The sequence below is a fragment of the Alexandromys fortis genome, unplaced genomic scaffold (assembly GCF_014885135.2).
Source record: "Alexandromys fortis isolate MF-2015 unplaced genomic scaffold, M_Fortis_MF-2015_v1.1 scaffold_323, whole genome shotgun sequence".
NCBI lineage: Eukaryota > Metazoa > Chordata > Mammalia > Rodentia > Cricetidae > Alexandromys > Alexandromys fortis.
Window position 1 is genome coordinate 240,104 of NW_026068278.1, and position 8,304 is coordinate 248,407.

General features: G+C 37.7%; 1 protein-coding gene across 1 annotated transcript in view; it reads right to left on the reverse strand.

Annotated features, from left to right (window-relative positions):
- The window catches only part of LOC126494682 (uncharacterized), an 11,708-nt gene that overhangs the window by 3,010 nt on the left and 394 nt on the right, over positions 1-8,304 (reverse strand). The gene's annotated exons all lie outside the window — the stretch shown is intronic.

Below are 8,304 nucleotides of genomic sequence, written 5' to 3' on the forward strand. Positions count from 1 at the left end.
TATATAGTTTGATCACCTGTCCTAACACGTCATACTACTTTTTCTTGATGATCCTTATTGGATAGTTATTTTTCCTTCTGTTAGCATCCAAACATCCAGGGTCTCTTGAATTTTTGAAGATGTGTATTTTCCTGTAGAGACAAGAGCAAAACCCTGCCCCATACCTTATAAGGTTTCTTACCACCTGTATTGTTGTCACCACTGTGGATGAGCTGTCATTTCTCTTTCTCAAGAGTTTTCCCTTTATCAAACTGAATATTTATTAATTTTGACGCTATCCATAGTTTTTATTCTCCTGTGGAAACAAGAGAAAAACCCCATCCCCAACATAGCACATCTCCTGGTTTCCATTGTGAAGTCAACACATCCATGAAATAAACTGACTGATTTAATTCAGAAGACTTTTCTATTATTCAATGTCTTTCTGCTTCTTTTGTCCCTTTCTCATTAGTCTTAATGAAATTAAAGATTAATAAAGCATTATGCAATCTATTCCGGGGGGGTGTGGTATTTTCCATCCATTTCTGTTTATATAACATATCCTTTATAATTCAGTTTAATCTTTCTACAACTGCCTGACATGTAGGATTGTGTGGTATACCTGTAATATGCTTTATATTATAATAAGCAAAAAACTGTTTCATTTTCTTAAAGACATATGCTGGACCATTTTCTGTCTTTATTTTTGCAGGTATATCCATGATGTCCATAACTTGTAAAAAAAAGTACGATTACTGAATCAAACTTTTCTGAGTTCAAAGCAGTTGCCCACTGAAAACCTCAGTAAGTGTCAATGCTGTGGTGTAAATATTGGTACACTTTGAGTTAGTTCCTGCAGAAAGAGGTCTTTGGTTATAGTAAGAGCAAGGTGGACATCTCTCTATAATCTTTTTAGTTCATTGCTATGTAATAGAAAACTCTTTAAACCTTTGCTATTGGCATGATGTTTCTTATGGAATTCTGCGGCCTTAAATGTGCTCTCAATTAATAATTGATGAATTTCTTCATTACCTTGTGCTAGAAGACCTGGAAGACCTGTATGTATGTGTTATGTATATGGGACAAAGCCTATTCCTGATTATATCTTGTACCTGTCTGTAACATGATGGGCCTGCTTGTCGGGGGTTACTGTCCTGCCCAGTTGCCATAGCTGGTAAATCCAAAAGAAAATCACACATAGGTCTCTTCAAGTTATAAACTGATTGGCCCTTTAGCTTAGGCTTCTTATTAACTCTTATACCTTATATTAACCCATTATTCTTATCTTTGTTAGCCACATGGCTCAGTACCTTCTTCAGTGGGGTAGGTCTTGCTTCTTCGGTGTATGGGCAGAACTGCAGGAACGGCTTCCCCCTTCCCAGAATACTCCTGTACTCATTGCCCTGCCTCTATTTTACTGTCTGGTTGTCCAACCTATACTTCCTGCATGGATACTGGCCTAAAAACATTTATTTAAATTAGGATTGACGGAATACAGACAATTCTCCTGAACCACTTCCCCCTTAAAAAAAAAAACTAAGGAAAATATCCATAATCCATTATGGGGGGGGGATGTGGGCATAGTATTCCATGATACTTCCAGATGGTTGGTAGTGCTGATAATCTTAAGAGGACCTAAAGAAAGTTTAAAGTTTTGATCAATTCCTGGTATCCTCTGAGGCTTGATCATCTCAGGAAGAATCTTGAATTTGTTTTGGATGTAGAATTCAGACATTTGGGCCATCCTTTCCTACTGGAGATTGCTCAGGTGCTCTTCCTTGATCAAACTTGGTTTTTCTTAACTCAGAATTAATTCACAGCCTCTCATTTCCTGTGTCTTAATTTTGAATTCAAGGTATTTTCAAAATACCTCTCTTGGATTAGCTCAACAACATTTATAAGCAAATACGATTTAGCACTGGTTCCTCCTTCCTCAGCATTCAAACAATTCAAGGAGAGCATAATAACATACAGCATCCAGATTCTCTGTGTGCTTTCCATCTTTATGTGGTTTTATTTTAAACTCTATTTCTTTTATTTTTAATTTTTGTCTTTTGAGACAGGGTTTCTTCATATCTTTGTCCTGGAACTCCCTCTGTAGATCAGGTATCCTTCAACTCAGAGATCTGCTTGTCTCTACCTCCCCAGTGCTGGAATTAAAGGTGTGTGCTACCACACCTTGAACTCACAGAGATCCGTATGGCAGTGCCTTGCAGGCATAGGGATTAAAGGTGTGTACCACCACTCCCAACTACTCTTTCTTTCTTTCTTTCTTTCTTTCTTTCTTTCTTTCTTTCTTTCTTTCTTCCTTCCTTCCTTCCTTCCTTACTTACTTTCTTTCTTTCTTTCTTTCTTTCTTTCTTTCTTTCTTTCTTTCTTTCTTATTTTTAGGAACTTTAACCTTTTTTTTCTCCCAAGCCTCCATATACTTTTAAACACACTGTAAGCTATTAAGAGGTTTTCTTTCTCTTTGTATCTGTCTTTACTGTATAACGCTCTTTTTCTGACCACATAAGTCTTTAATTTGCTAAGCAATATGGAAAGAATTAAAGCTGTAGTTTTGATGGTGATATCCAGCCCATTCTTTAATTTTCTGAGATTCCAGCCTAACGGCAGATGTACTGGCTGTAGCCATGTTTAATGCTACAAGTCTATGGCATCTTAAGGTCCTTCCCAGCAAGAAAACTGCAGCAATGTGCTCAAAAAACACACTCAAATGCTCTGTAGCTGGACCTTTTGTCTGAAAGAGTCAGAGTTAGCACTAGCAGGATGAACCAGAAAGCCAGCGTTTTAAAATGGTGTAGCTTTTTTCCTGCTATGGCTGAAAACCAAAAAGCATGCAGTCAGCTTGTCATCAAAATCATTTACGTATTTTGTGGCAGGACCTCTTAAAACAGCTGCTAGGTTTTACAGGTAAAGTTGAGTCAGGAAACCTCTCTTCAATGAGAGTGTTTGCCTCTAGAAACCAGAGCCCACCCGAGAAAGTGCTGCTATCAATAAGCCAAGCCTGACTCTATTATTTTATGTCTGGAAATACTTCCCAAGCTCTTCCAGGTTTTATGTGGATGTAGTTGTCCACATGTTGACCATCATTCTGCTGTCTGAGATTTCCTGTCCTGCCCATTTCCTGCAGTTTTTAAGTCACAAAAGAATTTACACAAAGGTCTACATTAAGTATAAACTGATTGGTCTAGTAGCTCAGACATCTTATTAACACTTATAACATATATTAGCCCATTATTGATTTCATTTCTGTGTTAACCACATCATTTGGTTCCTTATTTGGCAAAACAGTCACATCTTGCTTCTTCTGTGGCTGAGTCATGACTGCAGACTAGGACTTCCTCTTCCCAGAACTCGCCTTTCTCATTGAACCACCTCTATTTCCTGTCTGGTTGTTCTGCCTATACTTCCTGCCTGGCTACTGGCCAATAAGCGTTTCTTTTTTTTTAATATAATTGACAGGATACATTCCATTGTCCTACAGCAGCATCTGATATTCAGATCAAGGATCAATGACTCAGATATCACTGCAGAGACCACAAAACTTATTTGCAAGTGACTCTGTGTAAGTAAGAAATCTATGAAGGAAGCAATAGAGAGAGAAATATATCTACATGATGAAATTAAAATCTGTAAACTTTTAAAATGTGTTTAAATACCTTGGTAGAAGTAGGGTATTTTATTTTAGCCAAAAACAATTTGATTACTCACTAGCAATCTGAGAAGATCAGAATAGATTCTAAGATCTATAAACAGCATTTTGACTTGACAGCATTCTCAGAAAGGACGTGAGGCTCAGGGACACCTTACGCAGTGGTTAGCTAGAAATATCCTACAAGCTCCTGAACCTCAGCTACTGTCTCTAGCTGCATTACTTCCATGCTCTGAGTACCACAGCATAGCCAGGAACAATGATGAAATTGATGTTCATGTTTTATGTGAGGATGATGAAGGGAGTGTAGGAAATCAAGGTTAAATACCAGGGTATTCCTACAGGATCTGTTGGCTCTTACTGAAATCCTAAATTCTATTCTAATTGGAGAATTAACTGGAGCTCAGTTGTGAATCTAGGGACCCCACTCCCAATGATCCTTCAGTCGCTTCAAGATTGATCCTGGTGCACAAAGCACAGCCAGGTCTGCCCTGTGTGGTGTTATCTATCATCATCAGTCATACATTCCATATATGGTGCATCTGGGTTTCTCTCCTTCAACCCTAAAACATTTATAGGTTGAAAAGGTCATGAGGCAGATGAGTTGCACCATGACAGTCATGCTCTTTTGGAGGCTCCAGTGAGAAGGGGATGTGGCTTCACAGCTAGATTTTGGCTTTCATCCTGAGTCTGAGGTTTCTTTGAATTGTAAGAGATTCCTGGGGAGTACAGGAGGTTTTCATTTCCCCTTCATGTGAATGCCATTTGCTTCATGCTTCTTAGTAGAAATAGAAATGGATACTCAGGAACATTTTCCTAGTCTGGCTGGGTTTCCAATCCCTGACAAACAAAAAATATTTTAAGTCACACTGTGCAGAGCTGCCAGGCAAAAGATGGGAATGTTTACCATGAGTCCACATTCAATCAATGGTCGTAGAATGGGGTATCACTTACTCTATGCATTTGAATGTCTTTAATATTTCATGAAGTAGATTGATGGAACTGGGGTTCATAGTGATCAGAAATCATAGTTATGAAAACGTAGAATTTATTCTTTTAGTTTCAGTAGAGTAATCTTATTCGTATCCCTCATCTAGAAGATAACCTGTGATTACTAACATTTATTATGTGTGATCCCATGTGTTCACTGGGAAAAATAACTCAAATGACTGAATTGGATCCTATCCTATTAGTCTCACCGTATTTACCTTTCTAATTAGGGACACCATACCTCGAAACTTGTCCTTGAATATCTTTACGTAGATCAGTCTGTTTTTCTCTTTCTCTTTTTATAAATCTCACCTTCTCACTCCTCAGGTTGTAGCACATAAGAACCCAGATTTTATGATTATTGCATTGTTGATGGATGAGAAAGCAGTTCATAACATTCATGAAAAAAAGTAGCATCCAACCAGACTTGAGGCTTATGTGATCTGAAGAAAACAAATAAGACAGAGAAACCTATGTGATGACAAGACATGGAAGCAGGTATACTTGAACAGTGGGAATTGCTTGCCTTGTGGGGAGGATAACCATAGAGGACAAAGGACTGCAGGGCTTTGTCACATGCCTTAGTAATGTAAATCACCAGGGAAGGGAAATGAGCTGAACCAACCTTCCCTTTCATATCCCAAAGAACGTCCACCATTTACTTTATTGGTACCCCACATTTTATGTCCCTCAATTTGTTGTGCACAATTTAATTACTGTGAGTGGCAGTGGTGGAGGTAGAACTTAAAATAGATGAGACAGTCATCCTTGTAAATACTGATGGGGAACCAATACTATGAGTGCTGTGTTCACCTTATTCATGATGTCCAGTAGGTTAGAAGAATATTTTTCAGACATGTTTAGTATGTCTCACCTTGGGTTTGTCTGATATTCTCATTGCAGTTACATAAAGGTGAAGGAATAGCAGCAAAATAAAGACACATTTCTGATACATTTGGGAATTTGTTTTAGGTTATCTTCTTATTCCCATATTTTGACTTTAGCTATTGCAGATATAGCTTGCATCTGTATTCTATACTCTCTTGATCCATGGGGTTTTGTTTCTGTGAATCTGTCTAGAAGGAAGTCACTAAGCAAAAGTCATTTGCAAAGGGAATAAGTTGATGTTAAAGTCACACATTATTTATAATTATCTTCTGTTTGAGAGGTAGATCCTTATTTTTAAGTGTTTCATCAGTTATCTTTTTTCTTATGTGGTGACCAAATAGAACTCATTTAATGGGCCATGTTATCTTGACTATACCAGTTAGTCCATTTGTGTTTTGGTAAAATTTCATCAACATAATACAAAATAGAGACTTCGTGGAACAAAGAATCTCAGGTAGAAAATATGCTTTCCTAATATTGGTCTGTAGGCAAGACTGTAGGAGCCATTTTCTTGATTAATGAGTAATTTGGGAGGGCCTATGCCAATGTGAAAGATGCCATCCATGAAAATGTTTTCCTGGCTTGTATAAGAAATCAGGCAAAACAAACATGAAGAGCAAGCTGTTCAGCTGAGTTCATGCTTTCTGATTCAGTCCCAACCTTCACATTCCTACTTTGATTTATTGTCCTGATTTTCCTCATGGTGGATTTTGAGAGTTAAGATGACAGAAACCCTTTCATTCACATTTTGGTCTTGTTCATAGAGTTGATCATATTTATTGATCACAAGGTAGGACAATAGAAAATTCTTCTCATGAAAGTATTGAAGGAGGGGACATGACCAATTATCCAATTACAACCTCAGCCACACACAAAGTCCCCCTTCCAGATACATCTACACATTCCAACATACACTGACACACAGAGAATGAGAGCCTCACTTCCAGATATAGTCCCACACCCATCCTACACAACCACACTCAGAAAAACTCTCACATTCATTTTTTAAATAGGGTCACCTGGGTGGCCTGGACTTTCTATATAGACCAAATGATGAGAGATTTTTTTGATTTTGTCTCCATATTGAATGGATTGAGACTATATTTCACCATGCCCAACCAACAAATAGTGTTTTCGATAGTTAATGAATTTATTTTCTTGAAATCTTTCAACACACTATACTTTTATAATTATTTACTTTCTCTCTTCTTTTGCAGGTCCTACCCATTTCTCCATTTCCAGAATTCCATAATGGTCAGTTTTAAGGGTTATTTAAGAAGACATATAAGGGTTTGGACTCAAGGCACTCATTTTCTTATAAACAGTTAATGCTTTAAAAATCCAAAATTGGCAAAACAATTTCTCTTTTAAAAATTATTATACAATAAATGTATTTGCTTTTACAGATTGCAATTATTTTATCAATGTATAGTTAAAATATCCAGGGCTCAAGTGTTGGTTCAGTGGTATGGTGCCTGCCTCCCAGTATTAGTATTTTAACTTGATTCACAACACTTCGCTTACAAGCTGGGTGTGATGGTTTATCCTATATTCCTAGCACTGGGGGTGTTGTGACTGGAAGACCAGCCATCCAAAAAATCTATCTGCACATTTGTGCTCCACATTAATCTTGATATCCTGTCTTTAAAGTAATACAGAAATCAACTGATAAACACACTCAATCTCAACTCTAGCCTCTAGACACATGTGTAAACCACACACAGTCTAGTAAGTTAGCATTTTCAGCCATCCAAATCCGATCTTTACCCTGCATGAAATCCATGTTCTATAGTTATTTAGAACTGTGTCATGGATGCTGCAGACCTTGGATGAACTGCTTGCTATAAAGGCCAAGAGATTAACTCCTGTAGACTTGTTTCTTCTCCACAACTTTCCACCTGCACTCCCTATTCTGGGGACTCCCATTCCATTTCCAGCCAGGAGAGTGTCACATTTAAGTCTCTGAAAGTGAGAAATGATATTTGTCTAGGTGCTTAATTTCTATTTTTAAGCTTGATTCTTAAATTTAAGAAATTTCACATAGTCAGAAAGCACCCTACCATAGAGCTACAAGCCAATATTTTAAAACATAACATTTTTCTATAGAAAATAATTTTTGATGACTGAATCTTTGCACTACTTAAATTAACACCAAGAATCACAAATTTAATTATAACTGATTTTGTAAAGGATCAATCTACTGAGCATGGATCTTGAGAATGTTGGGGAAGGGAGGATAAATCAAAACAAAGAATACAGAAGGAGGAGGCCAGGAGAAGTAGAAAGAAACTGTACTCTCAGCTAGTGACTCCTATTCTGAGTCTGGACTCCATGATCTTTTCAAGACTACTGCATGTGCTAGAATCTTACTACTCATGTTCAACCCACACACCTGAATGAAAAGTTAAAAATGAGAGCAGAGTGCATATATGAATAACCATATCTGCCACAGACCATAAAGAGGCAGACAGGGCCTGTTCAGTTGTGTTCTCTGACTCTGGTGCTTTGAGAGTCATTAAAATCTTAAAGAAGAATGGGAACTGGAAAGCCTTCAGAGGCTTTCTCAGGGTAACGGAGACTTGAAGTCAAACCAAGAGCCCAGCCCTGCAGCTCACCTGACCTCAGAGCAGGTTTCTGTGTTCTGATGATGTGGTAACCTCTATACTGTAAACTATCTATAGATGATGAGAAAGTATGCATCTTTGAAGCCAGCACTCAGACGTATACACACAGGCAGATATACAACAACATTGACAACCCTTTCCACAAACACTCTTACAAGAGAAGATGGA